The sequence below is a fragment of the Amblyraja radiata genome, chromosome 1 (assembly GCF_010909765.2).
Source record: "Amblyraja radiata isolate CabotCenter1 chromosome 1, sAmbRad1.1.pri, whole genome shotgun sequence".
NCBI classification, from domain to species: domain Eukaryota; kingdom Metazoa; phylum Chordata; class Chondrichthyes; order Rajiformes; family Rajidae; genus Amblyraja; species Amblyraja radiata.
The window spans coordinates 33,075,087-33,099,910 of record NC_045956.1 but is presented as its reverse complement, the minus strand read 5'-3'; the positions used below and the strand labels follow the sequence as shown (position 1 = coordinate 33,099,910).

At 47.0% G+C, this 24,824-nt stretch overlaps 1 protein-coding gene and 1 long non-coding RNA gene across 4 annotated transcripts in view; one reads left to right on the top strand and one right to left on the bottom strand.

Moving 5' to 3' along the window:
* Nucleotides 1-24,824, top strand: part of LOC116972453 (serine/threonine-protein phosphatase 2B catalytic subunit alpha isoform-like) — a 331,076-nt gene that overhangs the window by 35,853 nt on the left and 270,399 nt on the right. The window lies entirely within an intron of this gene.
* LOC116972478 lies at nt 3,510-23,149 on the bottom strand. Its single transcript, XR_004411813.1, has 3 exons — nt 23,139-23,149; nt 5,835-5,841; nt 3,510-3,552 (listed from the first exon to the last, which is right to left on the bottom strand). It is a non-coding gene; the product is annotated as an uncharacterized LOC116972478 (long non-coding RNA).

Genomic DNA, 24,824 nt, shown 5'->3' with positions numbered 1-24,824 from the left:
GTTCTGGACTCCCCCAACATTGGAACCATGTTTCCTGCCTCTAGCATGTCCAAACCCTTAATAATCTTATATGTTTCAATAAGATCACCTCTCATCCTTCTAAATTCCAGAGTATACAAGCCCAGCCGATCCATTCTCTCACCATATGACAGTCCCGCCATCCCAGGAATTAACTTTGTAAACCTACGCTGCACTCCCTCAATAACAAGAATGTCCTTCCTCAAATTAGGGGACCAAAACTGTACACAATACTCCAGGTGTGGTCTCACAATGGCCCTATACAACTGCAGAAGGACCTCTTTGCTCCTTTACTCAACTCCACTTGTTATGAATAAAGCCAAACTCCAGTACAATAGGTAGAGCAAAGGGGAAGATACAGAGTGCAGAATATAGTTCTCAGCATTGTAGCGCATCAGTTCCAGAGACAAAGTCCAATGTCCGCAATGGGGTAGAGGTGAATTAGACAGTGCCCTAGTTATGATATTGTGCACCAGAGATAGGAGATGGTCAGTTATACTGGCCGCGGCTCACAGGGGTTTAGAAGAATGAGTGTGCAGGGTACTGAGGGGTGGGGGGGGGGGGCTGTGTGTGTGTGGAGGGCGAGGCTGTGTGTGTGTTGTGACCACTGCCCAGTCCATCACTCTGATATACATGGACTATTATTATTATTGCACTATAATTGTTTGTTTTTTGAGTATGTGTGCATGTGTATATAGACACAGTGAACTTTTTTTCTCTTGTTTATGTACCATGATTACATTGTGTTGTGCTGCAGCAAGTGAGAATGTCATTGTTCTATCTGGGACATATGACAATAGAACACATGACTGGAGACATCATTTTGGGTTTATGATTGAAGACTGTGGAATTCTCTGCCTCAGAGGGCGGTGGAGGCCGGTTCTTTCGATACTTTCAAGAGAGAGCTAAATAGGTCTCTTAAAGATAGCGGAGTCAGGGGCTATGGGGGGAAAGGCAGGAACGGGGTACTGATTGTGGATGATCAGCCATGATCACATTGAATGGCGGTGCTCGCTCGAAGGGCCGAATGGCCTACTCCTGTACCTATTGTCTGTTATCTATTGTCTGTTGTCTACTGTGAACTTTCCATCTTGGAGGAGAGGGCTTGGGATCGGGATTTGATGGGAAAGTGAACAAATATTCAGAGGAGTCCGTTAACATACCAAAGGGCTGTATGCGCGCACACACACACACGCACGCACGACTGACTCATTTCTTACTCAGCATGGCATTTTACAAATTTCATCTTTTCGTGTTAAGATGTTTCCTCAAAGTGAAACTGAATTTTACGTCATGCTAAATTGCACAGTTAAGGGGCTGTCCCACTGTACGAGCTAATTCAAGAGCTTTCCCGAGTTTGAAAAATATCAAACTCGTGGTAAGCACATAGTGGGTACGTCGGAGCTCGGGACGTCTCTTAGCGGCTCGTAACTCTAACGGCAGGCACTCGGGAAACGCGGTAAGCTCGGGAAGACTCGTGAAGACACATTGAAAAATGTCCACGAGAGCCCCGAGGGGAAACTCAGGAAAACTCTTTAATTAGCTCGTACAGTGGGACAGTCCCATTAGTTAGGTTGAGCCTAGGAAGCAGATGTGGTGGTCATTAACTTCTGTCAGTGAGTGATTCTCGTTCAATGTGAAGATGGTGGTGAGAAACTTGCCTTGCAATCTTAACTCTGTCAGCTGTACCATCAACATAAATATGTAAGAAAGAACTGCAGACGCTAGTAAAATCGAAGGTAGACACAAAATGCTGAAGTAACTCAGCGGGTAAAGCAGCATCTCTGGAGTAAAATCGTGCTGGCAATGATGTGTTGTAGATGTTGATTTAAAAGCTATAGATGGCGGATATCTGAAATAAAACTAGATAAAGGGGAATGGGTAGGGCGAATGCAGAGTATTTCCCAGTGTAAGGGGAAACAAGACCCAGACGTAATGGGTTTAAGATGAGAGGAGGAAGATTTAATAGGAACCAGAGAGGCAACTTTTTCACACAATGGGTGGTGGGTGAATGGAACAAGCTGCCTGAGGAGGCAGTTGAGGCAGGGACTGTAACAACATTTCAAAGACATTTGGACAGGTACATGAATAGGAAAGATTTAGAAGGCTATGGGCCAAATTCAGGCAAATGGGACTAAGTTAGATGGGGCACTTTGGTCAGCATGAACAAGATGGGCCAAAGGGCCTGCTTTTGTGCTGTATGGCTCTATGACTGTACTGGAAATGCTCAGGTCAGGCAGCATCTTTTGAAGAGAGAGAGAGAGAGAGATACCTTTTCAGGTCAGTGTAAATGTAGGTTGTACATGTACCATGGGATGACTTGCTCTCTATTTGTGCTTGAGGGGAAAAGCCCATTAACTAATCATAATAGTGTCATGAGATTTGGAAACAATTCTACGTGGTTATGGTGTGCATGTATGCCTTCATTGTGCCTCTCAAACATCAAATGACCCAGAAAATACTTCCTTCAATGTTACTTCCCCACAGGGCTATCATCCTGCCTTTATTCCAGGGGTGCACAGGGTAACAAACTCTAGCTTAGCCTGACACGTGACACCTTCATGCCCCAGCTTCGCTCAAGCATGTGAGATTATTCCTTGATTATTAAAGTTGTGTGTTTCTAAGTTCTAGGAGCAGAATTAGGCCATTCGGCACATCAAGTCTACTCCACCATTCAATCATGGCTGATCTATCTTTCCCCCAACCCCATTCTCCTGCCTTCTCCCATAACCCCTGACACCCGCACTAATCAAGAATCTGTCAATCTGCGGCTTAAGTATATTTATTGACTTGACCTCCACTGAGTGCCTGAGTCTGTTGCTGCGTCCCTGACTGAGGTTGGTTTAGGCATGAAGGGTGGAAGTGGGAAACTGTTTACAGCGGGTATAAGGAACAGTCGGTAGAGTTGCTGCCTCACAGCGCCACAGACCCAGGTTCGATCCTGACTATGGATGCAGTCTGTACGGAGTAGATACGTTCTCCCTGGGACCGCGTGGGTTTTCTCCGGGTGCTCCAGTTTCCTCCCACACTCCAAAGATTTGCAGGTTTGTAGGTTAATTGGGTTCTGTAAATTGTCCCTCGTGTGTAGGATGGTGTTAGTGTACGGGGCAATCGCTGGTTGGCCGAAGGGCTTGTTTCCACGCTGTATCTCTAAAGTCTAAAGTAAAGTATTTATCCAGCTTTTGCCTCCACCATTCACTGGGCCAGAGTTATGTTCTCTGGTTTAAGCACTTTCTCCTGGACTCCCATAGTTTTATTTGAAGAGAATGATTCTCAGTAGCGAATGCTGGACTCTCCTGGAGTGTAAATACAGAACTGCTGGCTGCTCTAGAAAAGACCAGAAGGATTATAGTGAGGAAGGTTGACAACAAAGTTAAGATAGACATAAAGTGCTGGAGTGACTCAGCAGATTAGGCAGCATCTCTAGAGAAAAAGGATAGGGGATGTTTAGGGTCAGGAGCCTTCGTCAGACCTGAAACGACATCAACCAGAGATGCGGCCAGAGCCCCACTGAGTTGCTCCAGCACTTTGTGTCTATCTTTGGTATAAACCAGCATCTGTGGTTGTTTGTTTCTACCGTGAAGTTAAAATGTTGTTAAGTTGGTGGTTGAGGTAGACGTTGATCTGTTGGGCGGTGCGGAGAGACTGAAGTAGTTCCTCCTTTACTGACAGTCTGTAGTTGTGGCTGCAGATATATCTGACTATAGGCTGGAGGGAATCCCCTGGTGTTGCCCATGAGTGTTTAAATTAAGGATGTTTTGCATAGATTAGGTTTGTATCCCTGTGACTATAGGTGGGGCTTGCTATTGGATCTGTTCGGGTATTATTTTTGGCAAAGAAGACTATTTTTGCTTATTAACGAAAAAAATCATTCAATCTTGTCAACTCTGTCGTTGCCAATAAGTACATTCTTGTTCAAGCATTTAGCACAGCTATTTGACAAAAGATTCATTTTTTTGTGAGATTATGACCACATTTGCCCCATTCCTTCCCACAGACAAACAGGATTGCCGTTTGTGGCATTCTTAAAGCAGAGCTGGATCTTTTGTTGGTTTGGCTAGGCTGGAATGCTTTGGTTAGAGTGCAGTGAAGTACTATGAGGATGTTGCCTGGACTTGAGGACCTGACCTACAGGGAGAGACTGGGCAGGCAAGGACTTTATTCCATGGAGCATACGAGGCAGGATAAGGGTGATCTTGTAGAGGTGGAATAGAGTCTTTTACCCAGCGTTGGGGAATCAAGAACCAGGGGACATGGATTTAAGATGAGAGGGGAAAGATTTAAGAACTTGAGGGACAACATTCTCTCAGAGGGCAGTGGTATGTGGAACGATCTGCTAGAGGAGGTAGTTGAGGTAGGTATGATAAGATTTAAGAGACATTTGGCCAGGCAGAATTATATGAAGGGTTTCGATGGAATGTGTAGAAATGAACTGCAGATGCTGGTATATACCGAAGATAAATACAAAGTGCTGGAGTAACTCAGCGGGTCAGGCAACATCTATGGAGGAAATGGATGGGTGACCTTTTCTGGGTGGGGACCCTTTTTCAGACCAGGTTTCGACGGACAAGGGCCAAACGCACGGGGCATCTTGGTTGGCATAGGAAAGCAAGGCCAAAGGACATGTTTGCTTGTTGTAAGACTCGATGAAATGAAAACTATCCAGCCCTGAGTCAAACATTGATCGAGGGGGTGAAGCTGCTTCCTGTGCTGTGAGGTGGGCAGAACAAGGGAGGAGGCAAGAGGTAAAAATGATGAGCTTGCTGTCCAGGAATGATGTTGGTGAGCGCATGTTATACAAAGAAAGTGGAATCTGTAACCCACCTCCATTCATCCCTGGCCACACTGCTCGCACCCAATAAGATGCTGTGAACACTGCGGTCAGCGAAACTTTCAGACCACTTTTATTGGCCGTGGTAATAGAGTTGTTAGTACGCGCTCTACCTCTGTACACGGGACAATAAACTAAACTGAACTGAAGGAGGGACAGAGCCTGGACTGGTGGGGGAGATTTACTTATAATGATTTGAATACTAGGACAAACTCGATGGGCTGAATGGCCCTTGGCGGGTGCCCAGTACAAGTGACTTTTGTATGAATAGGAAAAATGTGGGGTGAGCCAGCGATTGCACAGTCTGTTAAGGTATCTCGATGTGTTCCAGAGGAAGATGGGAGAAGTGAACTTTGGGCGAGATACAGATTGCTGCATTTTGTAGACTGGTTCCTTTTACAGTTTCACCCTGTGCTCCATTTCCCTGGCACCCGAGATTCTCGTGGACTGCCGACGAGAAATTAGAATGTGTTTAAGACTAATTAGTTATGAATGCCCATCTGGCAAAGATGTCTGTGTCATGAAGACGGTTTAGCTGCATGTGTTTCTGGCTGAAATTTTAAATCCACCCCATCCCTGCTGCATGATGCTAATCCCTTTCATACTGATGTTTTCCATAAACCACTCCCTGATTTGGATTGCAGCAGTGTTGGGTCTAAAATAATACTTGCTGCTGTTTGAGACGTGTCGTGTGGAGTTTCTCTGCAAGTTGAATGCTCTTATTCATTCTGTAAAACCGTGCAACACCTTGAAAAATGTGATACTCTATCCAAGGGCAAATTCCCTTATTGAGAGAAATGAAGAGCTGTTTTTTGTAGCTTAGTCGAGATGGCTCAATTATACCAGTGCTTGCATTCATGCAGTATACTTAATGTAGTCAAAATTGTTAGCTGTGCAACCATATAAGGGCAAGACACTAAAGGGCCTGTCCCACTTAGGCAATTTTTTAGGTGACTAGGCTGTCGCCACATGGCGGACATTGGACTTTATCTCTGGAACTGATGCACAATTGTGATACCACAAGACCTGCTGAGCAGACCCTTTGTCGCCTGTATGGTCGCGAGTAGTCTCCTCGGTCGCCCCAAAGAGTCGTAGCGTCTTTCTGGTCGCCGCTGGATTTTCAACATGTTGAAAACTTTTCGGAGACAGTGGGTTTGACAGTGGATTTGACGCCAATGAGCGTAGCTTGACTTCTGACGTAGATGCTGTCGTAGTTGTCGCCAGGTTAACGTAGGTTGTCACCAGTGCTGACTTCGTTTTTATCTCAAATTTTATGTCGAAGGCGGGTCCAATCACCGGTCTTTCGGCGACCTGCTACGACTATGACAGTCGCCTAAAAATAGCCTAAGTGGGACAGGCCCTTAAAGCTTTACAGGTGGGCTTTAAAGAATGATTGTGTGGACGAGAGAATGGGATTTGCCTGCTGATTACTGAGGGACTCGTTGAAAATGTCTGAGCAAAAGCTGTGGTTTCCTGCAGTGAGGGAAACAATGGCCCATTGTGGTCTGAGAGTGCATGCGTTTCTTTTCTTCCCTGGTCTTGCTATAATCTTAGATTTATACAGCACGGAAACAGGCTCTTCAAACCAACTGGTTCATGTTGACCAAGGTGCCCCAACTAAGCCAGTGCCATGCATTAGGGTTAGGGTTAGAATCTTGCCCCTCTCACCTATGTCCTATGTCCTCTGGACCCTGTCCATTCCCTGTATGATTTTATACACCTCTATAAGATCAACCCTTAGCATCTTGCACTTGAAGGAATAAAGTTCCAGTCTGCCCAACTTCTCCCGAAAGCTCCGGCCCTCAAATCCTGGCGACATGGTTGTAAATTTTCTAGCTTAATGGCATATCTGTTAGAGGAAAAATTGGGTCTGCTCAGCAGGTCTTGTGGTATCACAATTGTGCATCAGTTCCAGAGATAAAGTCCAATGTCCGCAATGGGGTAGAGGTGAATCAGACAATACCCTAGCTTATGGAAGGACCATTCAGCAGCCTGATAACAGAGGGGAAGAAGCTGTTCCTGAGTCTGGTGGAGCGCATTAAAGCTTCTGTACCTTTTGCCGGACGGGAGCAGGGAGAAGAAGGAATGAATTTGCAGGGTCTGGTTATAAGGCAATCTGCCAAATGATATGGGACAGTCTCCGAGAGAAACCACCCCTGCAGAGCTTCCAGGACATCCTGTGCCCAACCAGCCTGATGGATTTGTGATTGAGGGCCTCTCTGTGAAGAACGGGCAGTGCGGCACAGTTGGCATCAACGAGCCTATGCATCGGCACCACAGACAGAGCCTCAGCTTAGTTTCATTTAATTTAGTTTATTACCTGTACTGAGGTACAGTGAAAAGCTTTTTTGTTGTGTGCTTTCCAGTTAGCGGAAAGACCATACATAATGACAATCAAGCTCATCCACAGTGTACAGACACAGATTAAAGGGAATAATGTTTACTGCATGTTAAAGTCCAGTAAAGTTCAATTAAAGATAGTCCGAGGGTCTCCAATGAGGTAAATGAGAGACCAGGACCACTCTCTCTCTAGTTGGTGATAGGATGCCTGATGACAGCTGGGAATAAACTGTCCCTGAATCTGGTGTGCGTTTTCACACTTCTGTACCTCTTGCCAAATGGGAGAGGGGAGAAGAGGGAGTGATCGAGGTGAGCCTGGTCCTTGATTATGCTGCTGGCCTTGCCGGGTGTAGATGGAGTCAAGTCAAGTCAAGAGAGTTTATTGTCATGTGTCCCAGATAGGACAATGAAATTCTTGCTTGCTGCAGCACAACAGAGTATTGTAAGCATAAATACAGAACAGTTCAGTGTGTCTATATAGCATAGACCATATATATACACAGAAATAAACAGAAAGTGCAATAGGCTGTTATAGTTCAGGGTTTGTTTGATGGCAAGTTTAATAGCCTGATGGCTGTGGGGAAGTAGCTGTTCCTGAACCTGGATGTACCAGATTTCAGGCTCCTGTACCTTCTACCCGATGTCAGCGGAGAGATGAGTGTGTGGCCAGGATGGTGTGGGTCCTTGATGATGCTGGCAGCCTGTTTGAGGCAGCGACTGTGATAGATCCCTTCGATGGTGGGGAGGTTAGAGCCGATGATGGACTGGGCAGTGGTCACAACTTTCTGCATTCTTTTCCGCTCCTGGACGCTCAAGTGTGCTCTCTACTGTGCACCTGTAGAAGTTCAAGAGAGTCCTGTTTGACATATCGACTCTCCGTAATCTTCTCAGGAAATAGAGGCAGCCGAAAGGAGTACTTGGCAGCCGAAAGGAGTACTGATGGATCTCAACTGGAACCAATCCTGGCTGCTGTGCAGAAAAGTGATTCTTAAAATGCTTCCTGACACGCTCAAGTCAAGTTTATTTGTCACATACACATCCATTCCCACACCGACCTGTCCTTGGCTTCCTTCACTGTTGGGTGAGAGCAAGCGCAACCTTGGCAAACAGCCCCTTGTGTTCCATCTGGGTAGTCCACAGCAGCCCAATGGGATGGGCGGTATTCTCCAGCTTCAGGAAACGCACATCCCCCCTGTTTGTTCCCTTTTCTCTTCTATCAGCCCCCGTCCTCTCACACTCCCTTCATATCACCCTAACCTCCAGTTCTTGCTTATTTACCTCCGCCAGTGCTCACCCCTCCCCTCCCCACCCCTCTTCTCCCCTCTTCTCCCCTCTTCTCCCCTCTTCTCCCCTCTTCTCCCCTCTTCTCCCCTCTTCTCCCCTCTTCTCCCCTCTTCTCCCCTCTTCTCCCCTCTTCTCCCCTCTTCTCCCCTCTTCTCCCCTCTTCTCCCCTCTTCTCCCCTCTTCTCCCCTCTTCTCCCCCCCCCTCCCCTCCACATCTGCTACTGCCCCACATTAAGATCACATCCCAGGAGTCTGCAGCCTTTTGTTTCTCCACATCACCCCCACTCTGTCACTATTATCCCCACCCTCTGTCATTATTGTCCCACCCTCTGTCACTGTCCCCACCCTTCCCTGCCCTCCACCTGATGTTGATCTGCTAACTAACCTCGCCTTGATGTACCTACCGCCTGCTAGCTCTTGCCCTGCACTCCTCCCCCACTTCTTTATACGGGCTAGAAACAAGGAACTGCAGATGCTGGTTTACCAAGGAAAGACCAAGACTGCTTCAGAAGTAGATTCCCGACCTGAAACGAGCCTGACCTGCTGAGTTACTCCAGAACTTCTGTGTCGTTATTTATACTGGCTACTTCACCTCTGCTCTTTCAGTCTAGATAGTCATAGAGTCATACAGCCCAACTTGCCCACGCCGACCAACAAGCCCCATCTACACTAGTCCCACCTGCCCGTGCTTGGCCCATGACCCCCAAAACCTACCTATCCATGTTCCTGTCCAAATGTCTCTTGACTATTTTGATAGTCCATGCCACAACCACCTCCTCCGTATTGAACAATCCTTGTTCAATACGTACCAGGGCCCCATCCCCGACCTCTACCTCCGTTACATTGACGACTGCTTTGGGGCAACCTCCTGCACCCACACACAACTGACTGACTTCATCCACTTCACCACCAACTTCCATCCGGCACTCAAATACACCTGGACCATTTCCGACACTTCCCTACCATTCCTTGACCTCGCCATCTCCATCGCAGGGGATAGACTTCTGACCGACATACACTACAAACCCACTGACTCACATGGCTATCAGGACTACACGTCTTCCCACCCTGCCGCCTGTAAGGACTCCATCCCCTACTCCCAATTCCTCCGCCTACGCCGCATCTGCTCCCAGGATGAGACGTTCCACACCAGGGCATCGGAAATGTCCTCGCTCTTCAGGGAACGGGGATTCCCCTCCTCCACCATAGATGAGGCTCGCACCAGGGTCTCTTCCATACCCCGCAACACTGCTCTCTCTCCCCATCCCCGCACTCGCAACAAGGGCAGAGTCCCATAGTCCTCACCTTTCACCCCACCAGCCGACAAATACAACAAATCATCCTCAGCCATTTCCGCCACCTCCAACGTGACCCCACCACTCGCCACATCTTCCCATCTCCCCCCATGTCTGCCTTCCGCAAAGACCGCTCCCTCCGCAACTCCCTTGTCAATTCTTCCCTTCCCTCCCGTACCACCCCCTCCCCGGGCACTTTCCGTTGCAACCGCAAGAAATGCAACACCTGTCCCTTTACCTCCCCACTCGACTCCATTCAAGGACCCAAGCAGTCGTTCCAGGTGCGACAAAGGTTCACCTGTATCTCCTCCAACCTCATCTACTGCATCCGCTGCTCTAGATGCCAGCTGATTTACATCGGTGAGACTAAGCGGAGGTTGGGCGATCGTTTCGCCGAACACCTCCTCTCAGTCCGCAAGAACCTACCTGAACTCCCGGTGGCTCAGCACTTCAACTCCCCCTCCCATTCCCAATCCGACCTCTCTGTCCTGGGTCTCCTCCATTGCCAGAGTGAGCAACACCGGAAATTGGAGGAACAGCACCTCATATTCCGCCTGGGTAGTCTGCGGCCGGCGGGCATGAACATTGAATTCTCCCAATTTTGCTAGCCTTTGCTGTCTCCTCCCCTTCCTTAACCCTCGAGCTGTCTCCTCCCATCCCCCCGCCCTCGGGCTCCTCCTCCTCCCCCTTTTCCTTCCTTCTCACCCCCCACCCCCTATCAGTCTGAAGAAGGGTTTCGGCCCGAAACGTCACCCATTTCCTTCGCTCCATAGATGCTGCTGCACCCGCTGAGTTTCTCCAGCATTTTTGTGTACCTTCGATTTTCCAGCATCTGCAGTTCCTTCTTGAACACCTCCTCCGGCAGCTTGTTCCATGCACCCAACACCCTTTGTGTAATAAAAAGTGACCCCTCAGGTTCCTATTAAATCTTAACCCCCCTCATCATAAGCCAGTGTGTGTTTGTGGAGGTGGGCGAGTGTGTGGCAAGGTGAGTGTAATGAGGGCGAATGTGTGTGTGGTGAGGGCAAATGTGTGTGTGTGTGTGTGGTGAGGGCGAGTGTGTGTGTGTGTATATAGAGGGTGAGTGTGAAGCTCCCTATGGTGGATAGTTGACCCACTTCCTGAGGTCCTGTCTGAGATGGTGCCCTTGGCTTTGGTGGGCACACTGGAGCCACTGTTGTTCTCCTGGGGTATCAGCGGCTGGCTGCCAGCAGCCTTTGATGCACAATTAAAACTGCAGCGTCTTTCAGCGTAATGAATCAATGTGCCCGAGTTGAAAAAAGCACCTTGGCAACAGTTTAGAACAGCAGCCACTAATTCAATAGATGCGTGAATTAACACTTCTTCATATATTCACAGGCCTGTCTGTCTTTGTGTGTGTCCCAGCCATGACACAGGTGTTGTTTGTAAAAGGAAGCAGCTTTCAACTCTGCATCAAACACATCCTATGCCAATGACAATCCACAGAGTTGAATTTTAATGTGGCTAATTGAACTTTAAAACACAAATGAGCAGAAGTGTTTTGGTTGCCCTGGTGGTTCAGTGGCTATCTGTGCATGTAATGCAGTTGTGTCACTGTGCAGCCGGCCGTGATCAAAGGGGGGGGGGGGGGGGGGGGGGGGGGAGGTTTGATAGCGTAAATAAGTTTGTTGGAAGGAGGGGTTGGAATGGGCTGGGGGGGGGGGAGGGAGGGCTAGGGATTTAGGGGGAGTTGGGAATTCCTTAATGTTTGAATGATCTGTTGCTTCAGAGAGGATTGTAATAATGGCAAGGTCCTGTGGGAGATGGTGAGGCCAATTTGTAGCTCTTTCACAGAGCTAGCATGGATGCAGTGGGCTGAATGGCCACATATATTATAGCGCAGTGAGTGATTGAGCCAATGGAGGTGGACAAGGAATTTATTCTGGAGAGACAAGACTGCAGATACCGGAATCGTTAAAAACCAACACAAAGTACTGGGGGATTCCAGCATCTCGGGCAATGTCTGGGGAGGAAATGGACAGGCGACGTTTCGTGTCAGGACCCCTGTTCAGACTGATGCAGTAGGGGGGGTGAAATCTGGAAGAGAGGTGGAGGTGGCGAAGGCCTAACAAGTGATAGGTGGATCCAGGTGAGAGAGGAGGAGGGGGTTATTGGTTGGCAGATGGGTGGAGTAAATGAGAAAGGCAAGACCTGAATTGGAGACAAGAGTGTCAAGATAAGGAACAAAGTGGAATGAAACAAAGCTGGAATGGAAGGGAGATATAAAAAGCAAAGATCCTATAGCAAGCAAGATAGCCCACGATGAAAAAGACGTAGTATGGTCATGGGCAGATTCATGGGTAATTTTCGGCCCCATTTCCGTAACCGGCTTCCGTCTCTGCACCAAAGATCCCATAGTGCGGAGACGGAAGCCGGTTACGGAAACATCCTCGTAAAAATAAAAGTTCTTTGGTAAAAATCTTCTCATTTTCAGAATTATAATTTATTAACACAACTGTTCCCCCACAACGTTGATTACACTGAAAGTCGGGTTACTGAAATGGATGAAAAAAAGGCCCACGTTCCGCTTCGTTACGTACTACTCGTCAGTCCATTGCATTTAGCAGGAGTGGTCTATCTTGCTCCGCTATAGGAGCTTTGATTAAAAGCTGGAGTAACTCAGCGGGGCAGCCAGCATCTCTGGAGAGAAGGAATAGGTGATGTTTACAGTTGAGATCCTTCTTCAGACTAGCCTGACGAGAGGGAAACAGCAGCGAGCGAGGATTTTGCAGAGGTCTCGGAGAGAGGAGGAGAACTTCAAAGTAGGCATACCTTGAGGAGATTGCGCAGTGGAAGAGGACAGGGGAAGGGAAAAGGGGGAATATAAGTGAAATATGGAAATAGGAGATGCAGGGGTACCTTACATCCCAATATTATGAAGATTGAATTCTCCAATTTCAAGTAATGCCTGACCTTTTCTCCCCCCTCCCCATCCTGGTGTGCATATCAGTCCATCCTCTGACAGTCAGTTTCGTCCCCCCCCCCCCCCCCGCCCCGCCCCTCTGCTTATCTCCCATCTCCCCAGTCCCACATTCCCTCGACTCTACCATTTATTCACTTGCGAGGGTGTGATGGCAATATGGTTGCCATTGCCAGCGTTATCCTGCTGTAATCGCACAACAAAGGCTGAATGAGTATTTTGTTTAAATTGTTTGGGGCATTTTTCAGTCCAGGAAATTGGTGCTTGTGAAGTTGTTGTGGTTCACTTTTACTGTTTGTGCAGGCTTTGGTTTTGAAGGTCACGTCCTACAGCTCATGAGCGAGGAAGTTACTTGAAACTTATTGCTCACAACCTTCCCTGTTGCTGGAACAGCGCAGAGCTCTTTATAATCATTGGTGTGATTGTTTTTGAACTTTCATATTTCTGGCAATTTTTCAGTGTGGTATAAGTATAACTGATTGTATTGAATTCTACAATTTCCCCCTTTCCCCCACCCTTTCTATACCACTCCCCTCCTCCATACGTTCATATCCTAACACTGAGGCACACTTGTCCCACTCCACCCATATCCCTCCCTCTGGCGAAACTCAGCGGGTGAGGCAGCATCTATGGACTGAAGTAGTCTGAAGAAGGGTTTCGGCCCGAAGCGTTGCCTATTTCCTTCGCTCCATAGATGATGCCTCACCCGCTGAGTTTCTCCAGCATTTTTGTCTACCTTCGATTTTCCAGCATCTGCAGTTCCTTCTTAAATATATTCCCTCCCTCTGGCCTCACATTTTGCACTTCTCTCCTTACCTGACACCCCTGTGTCTGCTTTTCACCTCCAGCCTTTATCACTTACTCCACCCATCTTCCACTCACCTCCCTCACCTGAATCTACCTGTCACTTGTTGGGCTTTGCCCCTTCTCCACCTCTTTTCCAATTTTCAAGTGATAGTCAAGAGTGTTTTATGGTCATTTGTCCCAGATGGGACAATGAAATTCTTGCTTGCTGCAGCACAACAGAATATGTGAATATGTAAACATAGTACATAACGGGGGAAGAGAAAAAAAAAGTTCAATAAATAACAAATATAGTGCAATAATAATATAGTCTTTTGCAGTTCAGAGCTCAGAGATTATCCGTTGTAGTGTTTAATAGCCTGATGGCTGTTGGGAAGAAGCTGTTCCTGAACCTGGACGTTACAATTTTCAGCCTCCTGTACCTCCTTCCCGATGGCAGGGGTGAAATGATTGCGTGGCCAGGATGGTGTGGGTCTCTGATGATGCTGGCTGCCTTTTTGGGGCAGCGACTACGATAAATCCCTTCGATGGTGGGGAGGTCAGAGCCGGTGATGGACTGGGCAGTGGTCACACCTTTTTGTAGTCTTTTCGGCTCCTGGGTGTTCAAGTTGCTGAACCAGGCCATGATGCAACCAGTCATAATGCTGGTGGATTCAGTTGAGTGGGGAGTGGGGGGGGGTGTGAGTGGCGCAGGTGGGTAGAGTAAGTGACAGGCTAGAGGTAAAAATGAGAGAAAAGGCTGGGTGATAAGGAACTAGGAGGAGTGAAATGTGAAGCTGGAGAGAGGGAAATGGGCAGGAGGGGGGTGGGGATAGAGCGAAATCTGAGACGTGTCAGAGACGAGCGAACTGAGGTGGGGAGGAGAACAAGGTGACGGGGAAAGTGTGCGCAGAGTGAAGACAAAACCGTGTGGATGAGAAGGGGTGATCGGGTGGTGGGAGGGGGAGGATGTTATCTAAAATAGGCAAATTCAATGTCCACACCGTTGGGCTATAAGCTACCCAATGAGGTGGTGTTCCTCCAGTTTGTGTGTGGCCTCGCCCTGGCAATGGAGAAGGGCCAGGGCAGAATGTGGAGGGGAGGTAAAATGGTCGGCCTTCCAGCCTTGTAATGGAGACCATATCTCATTCATGAATACTGGGACCTACTGAAGGAGAAGTGTTATGTGCAGTACAAAGTCTCTGTGCTTTTAGACTTTACTATAGACATTACTGTAGAGATACAGGGTGGAAACGTGCCCTTCGGCCCACCGAGTCCATGCCGACCAGCGATCATCCCGTACACTAGCACTATCCTGCACACTAGGGACAATTTACACTTTACAGAAGCCAATTAACCTACAAACCCGTTCGTCTTTGGAGAGTGGGAGGAAACTGGAGCACCTGGATAAAAAGGTATGCGGTCACGGGGAGAACGTACAAACTCCATACAGACAACAACCGTAGTCAGGATCGAACCTGGGTCTCTGGCGCTGCAAGGCACCTTTGATTATGCTTTTGATCAGGATTCTGTCTCCTTATTAGCTGATGGTCAAAGCTTTTTGGAGACAATGGGGTGATGTTTACAACCGTCCTCTGGAGCACTTTGTGTGGTCTGAAAACATTAAAGTATAATTGTAGCATTTTGCAGGAAATGTCCCTTCTGGGAATTTGAGATGGAGATGTGAATCGTCACCAGCTGCCTTGCACTTGCTTCCCTTCATTGGAACAGGCTCCCAACAGGTGGCTTGGTCACATTACACCAGCAATCTACTGCCATGTCTACAAGTCTATTCAGTGCAGCCCAGACAAAAATAGGCTCTGAGATGGAATTAGGAAGGAGTTTTTAGGAAGTCTGCACTAAATCTCCAACTGCACTGCACAACTTGAGCAGCTCGGCAGCTTACTAGCATTGGCTGACTTGCATCAGTTTTTAGACTTTAGAGGTACAGCGTGAAAAACGGCCCTTTGGCCCGCGCTGACCAGTGATAACCCCATGCACACGCACTATTCTACACACTGGAGACAATTTGAATGTTTTCACGGAAGCCAATGAACCTACAAACCTGTACGTTTTTGGAGTGTGGGAGGTAAACGCACCACCTGGAGAAAACTCGCGGGATCACAGGGAGAACATACAAACTCCACACCAACAGCACCCGTAGTCAGGATCGAACCCTGGTTGGTCTCTGGCACTGTGAGGCAGCAACTCTGCCGCTGAGCCACCGTGCCACCCTTCAGTCCTTGAAAAGAAAGTTAACTGTGTGTATTGAATAAAATTAATGTGTACCCCCTGACAATCAATTGTCTGCTGGGATAGAGATGGGATTGTGTTGGATTATGGCCACTACCAGCTTCTATAGCTGCACTTGGTCACCAATTGAAGTTAGCCAAGAACTCGTAAAAGCTATCAGTCGCAATTTATTAGCATTCGTACTTCAAAAAAATCAAGCGTGTTTAATTGTTATATGCAGCAGCGTAAAGGGGCTGTCCCACTTGGGCGACCTAATCCGCGAGTTCTGGCGAGTTTGCCCTCGACATACTCGCAGCATGGTCGACACGAGGTCGTAGGAGGTCTTTGTAACTCTCCTTCATGCTCGAGAGTGGTCTCTGCGTACTCGAGGCCTCAGCTAGGTCGCGGCGTTTTTTTTTCAATATGTTAAAAAATGCCCTTGAGTTTTATTATCTGGTCTATTCTACTGAAAGATAAAGTTTGGCATTTACATTGTATCCAAGTTGTAAAAGCTTTAATTTAGCTGGAAAATGCATCTAAAAAATGAATGATTTGGACAAAATAGTTCCCATTTGTGCCAGTTGCAGCTGCCCTTCTGCCTTGTCTTTACTCCTTATGTCTACTGGAGCAGCGGTTCAGGGTTTCCATCGTTTTACGTCAACTCTTCGCTTATCCCTCTCTCTACCATCTCTCCCACGTGCACAGTCAACATGCTTTGTTATTGAACCTGCTTCATCTACGGTGTACACAAAAGTGCTGGAGAAACTCAGCGGGTGCAGCAGCATCTACGGTCATCTTGAACAGTCATGTTCAGGAGCCACTGGAAATATTCCTGGGGTGATCCATCCCATTTCCAAAAATTGTGCAGAGTTTTGATGGCGTAAGTGAGGAGAGATTGTTTCCAAATGACAGGAGTTGATAATGAAAGGCACAGTGAAAATCTTGCTTACAGCAACACGGGCACATAGACTCAGGCAACACATACAAAATGTAAATTATGCATTAATTACATACTAATTCTGAGACCGTGAAAAGAAAATGACTGCAAAAAAAACAATTAGAAAAGAAGTGGCCGGTAGTGCAAGAAGTGGTCCGTAGTGTTCTGTTGCTGAGGTAGGATTAGGGTTGTGAGCGTCGGGTCAAGATCCTGATGGTTGCAGGAGAGTGGCTGTTCCTGAACCTGCGGGTGTGGGACTTCAGGCTTCTGTCTCCTGCCCAACGGTAGCAGTGGGAAGAGGGCACGGCCCGGATGGTGGGGATCCTCGATGGTAGATGTCGCCGCCTTGGGGCAACACCTGGTGTAGATGCTTTCGGTGACAGACCGGGCTGGGTCCATCATTCTCTGCATCCTCTTGTGTTCCTGTGTGTTGAAATTGCAGTACCAGCAACCAGTCGGGTTACTTGCTGCGGTGGCATGCCGACTCTCTTTAAACATGGAAGAAAGTCGAGAGTGGAAATAGGCCCTTCAGCTCTATTTCCACTCTGTATCACTCTTCCACAGACACCCAGTTGCCTTTGCTCTAACATCTGTGTTGCCTGTAGTCTCCGTTTTCTTTGTTCTTGAACTGTGAAGCTGAGATGAAGAGTCCAATTGTCCTTTTCTCCCATTTATAATGTCTGGCATGCAGTCTTGGCTGATTTCGTTTGTAAAGCATTACCCTGTGACTCACAATGTTGGGTATCATGTGAGTGCTTTGCAAGAAGTTTCTCATGTTATTGAGATGCTGAAGACCAGAATCAGTAGTCATAGCTGCTAGATAGTCAGTCCTAAATCCTATAGGGAATGTGGACAACATTTTTTTTCGCCCAGTCAGGAGAATATGGAGAGGCAAAGAACTGCAGATACTGGTTTATGCCAAAGATAGACACAGTGCTGGAGTAACTCAGTGGGTCAGGCAGCTTCTTCAGCCTGAAGAAGGGTCCACACCTGAAACATCACCCATCCATTGTTTCCAGAGATGCTGCCTAACCCGCTGAGTTGCTCCAGCACTCTGTGTCCATGTTCTCCAGAGATGCTGCCTGACCCGCTGAGTTACTCCAGCACTCTGTGTCCATGTTCTCCAGAGATGCTGCCTGACCCGCTGAGTTACTCCAGCACTCTGTGTCCATGTTCTCCAGAGATGCTGCCTGACCTACTGAGTTACTCCAGCACACTTTGTCTATCTCAGGAGAATGTAGAGTTAGCTCTCAAACTTGGCATAGTTGTGGTAATTGTTTCTAATATATATAAATGACTAGGGTGAGAGTCTAGGGTGTATATTTATTTAGCAAGTCTGCAGATTGGTGGGGTTGTAGAGAGTGCGGAAGGTTATTTAAAGATACAATGGGACATAGATCAGCTGGAAAGCTGGGTGGAGCGGTCCATACGCGAGACAAATGTCATGTTCACTATCCTAGTCACCTTTGTTGCCAGTTTCAGGGCGTTAGGAGCTTGCACCCTAGGATTCCCTGTACATTAACACTCCCAAGGGCTCTGTTATTTGCTCTATATGTCCTACCAGAATTTGGCCTCCCAAAGTGCATTACCTCATACTTGTCTGGATTAAATTTCAGCTGCAACCGCTCTATACAACTTTCCAGATAATCTTTGTCTCCCTGCATCCTTTTTTTCCAACACCCTTGGGAGACACAGTGACACAGTGGTAGAGTTGCTGCCTCACAGCTCCAGCGACCCGGGTTCCATCCTGACTGTGGGTGCTGTCCATACTGAGTTTGTACCTTCTCCCTATGACTGCGCGGGTTTTCTCCGGGTGCTCCGGTTTCCTCCCACACTCCAAAGACATGCACGTTTGTAGATTATTTGGCTTCTGTAAATTGTCCCTAGTGTGCAGGACAGAGCTAGGGTACGGGGTGGTCGCTGGTTGACACGGACTCAGTGGTCAAAAGAGCCTGTTTCCATGCTGTATCTCTAAACTAAACATCTATCCACAACTCCACCAAACATTCTAATCATGCACTCTGTATTCACAATCATTTACATACATCACAATCAGTATCAGATGAGGCATTGGGAATAGGAGTTGTGACTTTATGTACAAAACATTGGCTAGATACCATTTGGAATACAGTGTTCAGTTCTGGTCGTCAATCTACGCTGAAGAGATACAATAGACAATAGGTGCAGGAGAAGGCCATTTGCCCTTCGAGCCAGTACCGCCATTCAATGTGATCATGGCTGATCTTCTTCTTCTTGCGTTTGGCGTGCACAGCCTAAAGTTGTAGGACAACTTGTTCTATTTGATTTATTTGATTGTGTACACCGGGTTGATTGCATTCGTCGAAACGGCAGACCACGTGAAGGTTGCAATCTCCCACCCCATCAGGGCTGATCATCCACAATCAGTACCCCGTTCCTGCCTTCTACCTGTATCCCTTGACTATCTAACTCTTTTGAAAGTATCCAGAGAACCGGCCCCCACCGCCCTCTGAGGCAGAGAATTCCGCAGACTCACAACTCTCTGTGTGGAAAAGTTTTTCCTCATCTCCGTTCTAAATAGCTTACCCCTTATTCTTAAACTGTGGCCCCTGGTTCTGGACTCCCCCAACATCGGGAACATGTTTCCTGCCTTTAGCGTGTCCAATCCCTTAATAATCTTATATGTTTCAATAAGATCGCCTCTCATCCTTCTAAATTCCAGAGTGTACACCAAGATGCTGCCTGGAATGGAGGGATTGGATGGGCTGTGTTTATTCTGACTGCTACATATGAGGCTGAAGGGTGACCGTATAGAGGTTATGAGGGGCAAAGATAGGATAGGTAGTCCAAATCATTTTCCCAGGGAAGGGGAGTCTGGAACTAGAGGGTGCAGCTTGAGGATGAGAGGAGAGAAATTTAAAGGAGATATGAATATAATAATAATAATAATAATAATAAACTTTATTTATAAAGCGCTTTAAACAACCGCAGTTGCCACAAAGTGCTGTACATGAGAACTCATGGACAAAAAGTTATTACAAACCATTAAAAACCGTAAAACGAAGGACTAAAAACAGTAAAAATTAAAAGACATTAAAAGCACTAAGAACAGGAGCAATGTCTCAGGCAGTGTCGAAAGCCAGAGAATAAAAATGAGTTTTTAGGGAGGATTTGAAGATGGACAGTGAGGGGGCCTGTCTGATGTGCAACGGCAAGGTGTTCCAAAGTGCCGGAGCAGCAACAGAAAAGGCTCTATCCCCTCTGAGCTTCCGCTTAGACCGTGGTACATCAAGGAGCAGCTGATCAGCTGACCTGAGGCACCGGGCAGGAGCATATAGGTGGAGCAGCTCAGAGAGGTAAGGCGGGGCGAGCCCATTCAACGATTTGAAAACAAATTAAATAATTTTAAAATGAACTCGAAAGTGCACTGGGAGAGCAAGTTTTTTCACCCAGAGGATGATGAATATTCGGAACAAGCTACCAAAGCAGATGGTGGAGGCCGATTCCATTAAAAGTCAAAAGGCATGCTGTTACCTCAGATGGGCATCTTCGACAGGAGGCCAAGTGGTTGGGTATTTTTAAGACGGATATTGACAAATTCTTGATTAATAAGGGAGTGCAAGGATTATGGGAAGATAGCTGGAGAATGGGGTTGAGAGGGAAAGATAGATCAGCCATGATTGAAAGGCTGAGTGGACAACTTATGAATGTGAGGCAATATGGTTAGCATGGATAAGATGGGCTGAAGGGCCTGTTTCTGTGTCGTATGTTTCTGATTCTAATTGCTCCAGGACTTGGTAAGGCAAGGTTCCCAACCTCTGAAGTTCATTCAGTCAGTCCCCGGTAATAAACTGCTTGCCACATATTAAAATCACACGAAGTGCAATTATCCTAATTTGTAGCGAGTTTATTAGGTGAGTGGGATTTGAAAAGTGTAAACCGTTTCTGAGCATGCATTCTCTGCCTCCCAAAAGTAAATCCTTGCCGTCACATAGCTTGACCGTGTTGTGGCAGTTAATTGGTCCGTGTGAGGCCACTTGCACACACCATAAACCTGAACGTACCCGAAACCCTGCTGCGCTGTCCTAATTTGTAGCCTGTGTCACTCACCCCTTGCCATCTCTGCTCACTGATCCGCACTGCCTCTCCTTCCCACACCTTGGAACAGTGCAGCACACGAGCAGTCCTTTCGGTCCACAATGTCTGTGCTTACCCCTTAAGAATAAGGGGTAGGCCATTTAGGACTGAAATGAGGAAAACAAACTAGCCCAGAGTTGTGAATCTGTGGCATTCTCTGTCACAGAAGGCAGTGGAGGCTAATTCACTGGATGTATTCAAGAGGGAGTTAGATAGAGCTCTTAAGGCTAACAGAATCAAGGGATATGGGGAGAAAGCAGAAACGGGGTACTGATTGTGGAAGATCAGCCATAATCATATTGAATGGCGGTGCTGGCTTGAAGGGCCGTATGGCCTACTCCTGCACCTATTGTCTATTGTCTCTTATCGGCCTGCACATAACCCATATCCCTCAATTCCCTGCATAATCTATGTGCCTATCCAAAAGTATTTTAAATGTCACTAACGTATCTGCGTCAACCACCACTCCTGGCTGTGTGTTTCTGGCACTCACCACCCTCTGTGTGACAAAAGAACTTGCCCGGCACATCTCCTTTAAACTTGGATGTTAAGGCACCCTGGCTTTGCCCTTCTTTTCTGTCACTGCTTCCATACTTACAGTTCTGCACTGCTCTTGTTCTGACCTTGTACACCCGCCGAGTTTCAGCCGCGGGGTGACGCCTGCATGGTCGTGAGTAGTTGCCCAAAGAGCCGTACCTTTTTCTGGTCGGCACTGGATTTTCAACATTTTTGAGAATTTTCGGCGACCTGCTGCGACTATGATGGGTGCTGGCAAGTCGGCGAAAAAATTGTGTCAGTGGGACAGGCCCTTAAATCTTTCCATTTTCTGTAAAACCAAGCGTGTGTCCATCTTGAATATTGTTAGACAGCAATCCAGTTCAACTTTGGAGAATGTTTACTGGCATTCAGGTTGTTCGTGCGTGTATTTTCTGCTCGCTCTTAGTAATGGGATTCCCAGGCACCTGACCCTTGCCAGTTTTCTGTATAAGCACTGTGGATTAAGGATGTGTTTATAAGTACAAAGCTAAGCAGTCCTGAGGTTGCTGGGATTAGGAGAGGCTATGTTACGCAGGCACTTGCTAATCCCATTGTGCGTCGAGAGAGGTAACTTTTTTGCAGTATTATATAGGAAGGGCGGTTTATTAGAACGTTGCCTTTTATCAGAATGTTCCTTGGATTGGGGGGTGTTAGCTACATGCGGAGGTTGGACAGACTTGGATTGTGTTTTGTAGAACAATGGGGATTGCGATGACACATGATAGAAATATATAAACCTATGAGAGGTATCGGTACGGTAGACTGAAATGTTTCCCCAGGGTGGAAAAATCTAATACTAGAGGGCACAGCTTTAAGGTGCGGGGGAGCAAAGTTTAAAGAATAATTCCAGGGCAAGGTTTAACACGGAGGGTGTTAAATGCCTGGAACGCGCTGCCAGAGGTGGTGGTGGAGGCAGATACGATAGTGGCGTTTAGGAGGCTTTTGGATAGGTACATGAATATGCAGGGCATAGAGGTATATGAATTATACACAGATAGCCAAGAGATGGTCGGCATCATGTTCGGCATGGATGTGGGCAAAGGGCCTGTTCTTGTACTGTTCTATGCTCTACAGGAAGAGAGAGTTAGGTAAGGAATTTTAGAACTTTGACCCTTGTCAGCTGAAGGCAGGAACACGAGTTGTGCGGTGTTGCGAGAGTCAGGAGAGCAGAGGATGAGTGGGTTAACGTATAATGAGCGTTTGACGGCACTATGCCTGTACTTGCTGGAGTTTAGAAGGATGGGGGGGGGGGCCTCGTTCAAACATAGCGAATAGGGAAAGACCTGGATCACGTGGATGTGGAGAGGATGTTTCAACTAGTGGGAGAGTCTTGGATCAGAGGTCACAGCTACAGAATAAAAGAACGTACCTTTAGAAAGAGATGAGGAGGAATTTCTTTAGTCAGAGGGTGGTGAATCTGTGGAATTCACTGCCACAGACGGCTGTGGAGGCCAGGTCTTTGGGTATTTTTAAAGCGGATATTAACAGGTTCTTTATTAGTGAGGACATCAAAGGTTATGGGTAGAAGGCAGGAGAATGGGGTTGAGAGGGAATGATGGATCAGCCATGATTGAATGGCGGAGTAGACTCGATGGCCTAATTCTGCTCCTAGAACTTATAAATTAATGAGATCTTGGGATGTGGTGGGACTGGATGAGGCTGCTGGTGTTGGGAGAGGTCTAGAGAGTAGGGATGTTTAGTTATCATATGCACGGAAAACTGAACAATGAACTCCTCCTAAGATAGGCACAAAATGGTGGAGTAACTCAGCGGGACAGAAGGCAAATCTCGAGAAAAGTAATGGGTCTCGAACTGAAACGTCACCCAATCCTTCTCTCCAGGGATGCTGCCTGGCACGTTGAGTTACTCCACCATTTTGTGTCTATCTTCAGTGTAAACCAGAATCTGCAGTTCCTTCCTAAACAATGAACTTCTTCTGTTTGCAGCCTTCCTTTGTCCTAATCCGTATCTGATTCGTTTTCTTAAAACAAGCATTTTTGTTTGCCCTCGGAGTTCTAAATGTTACAGATCTATTTAAACTGCAGATCTATGGTTTGCCCAAGGTTGAAGCAAGGCTGATCATGGGTTTAAACTATCCTGGCCTTGGAGTAGCTGGTGAGTGGCATTAGTTGGTTTGTTTATTTGACGACAACTCCCCTGGCTCCCATTTAATGGCGGAGGTATTTATTTGGGCTCTTTCTTTGTTACTGCAACTTATCTCAGCTGGGACCAGCTGTTGATGTTGACGATGCTCCTGAACTCTTGAAGGCCTTGCTGTGGAGTCACTTCTGCCAGTGTAGCTAGGCAGAGGAATAATAATGCAGTCTCTATAATCCGGTGTAACTCTGAGGGTTTGTGTAGGGTAAATAGGGAGCATCTTTTCCCACTGGCAATAGCCACGAGACCCAAATAAAAATATATTGCAAACAAACCAGGGGCAAGATAGCCCAGTGCCGAAGGAGACGACAGAGAGTGGTAGAGAGAGGTAGAGAACTTGCATCCACCATCGAAGGGACAAAATGGCAGCCAATATATCAGAGACCCACACCAACCACCCTGGCCATGCTCTCATCTCACTGCTCCCATTGTACAGGAGCCTGAAAACCGTGCTCAAGGACAGCCTCATCCCAGCAACTACCAGGCTCATGAACACCGCACAACACTAACCTCAGCAACTATGATCTACTCTGGACTGTTTTGCTTGCATTATGGACTTTGGTTTTGCACTATTATGGTTACCAGTCGAAGAGACTTATCTTCACGAGACCAGAGTCAAGAATGTTTAGACAATAGACAATAGGTGCAGGAGTAGGGCATTCGGCCCTTCAAGCCAGCACTGCCATTCAATGTGATCATGGCTGATCATCCACAATCAAATAATTGTCATATGCACTAGCAACTCATTAGTACTGTTGATTCAGCACTATTATTGATGATATATTGACGTTAATGTGTTAGTGGACCTGTTAAGCTACAGCAAGTAAGAATTACATTGTTCTGTTGCTTGTCCATATGACAATTAAACACTTGTGTCGTGAAGATGAGTCTTTTTAGACTGGCCCATTATTACAGGATCACTGAGCATAAAAAGTGGGGTTACACTAGATTTTGGTGAGACACATAAACAATTTAAGGTGGCACAGTGGCGCAGCAGCGGTAGAGTTGCTGCTTTACAGGCCAGAGACCAATTTTGATCCTGACTACGGGTGCTGTCTGTACGGAGTTTGTATGTTTGTACGTGTTGGTTTTCTCCAGGTGCTCAGGTTTCCTCCCACATTCCAAAGACATACGGTTATTGGGGGTTAATTGGCCTCTGTAAAATGTAAATTGTCTCTAGTATGTAGGATGGTGCTCATGTATAGGGTGATTGCTGGTCGGCGCGGACTCGGTGGGCCGAAGGGCCTGTTTCCACGCTATATTTCAAAATTAAACTAGACTACAAGATCACGGAACACAAAAGGTGGGGTTGCATAAGATTTTGGTGAGACATATGATAATTTTTTAATAAGG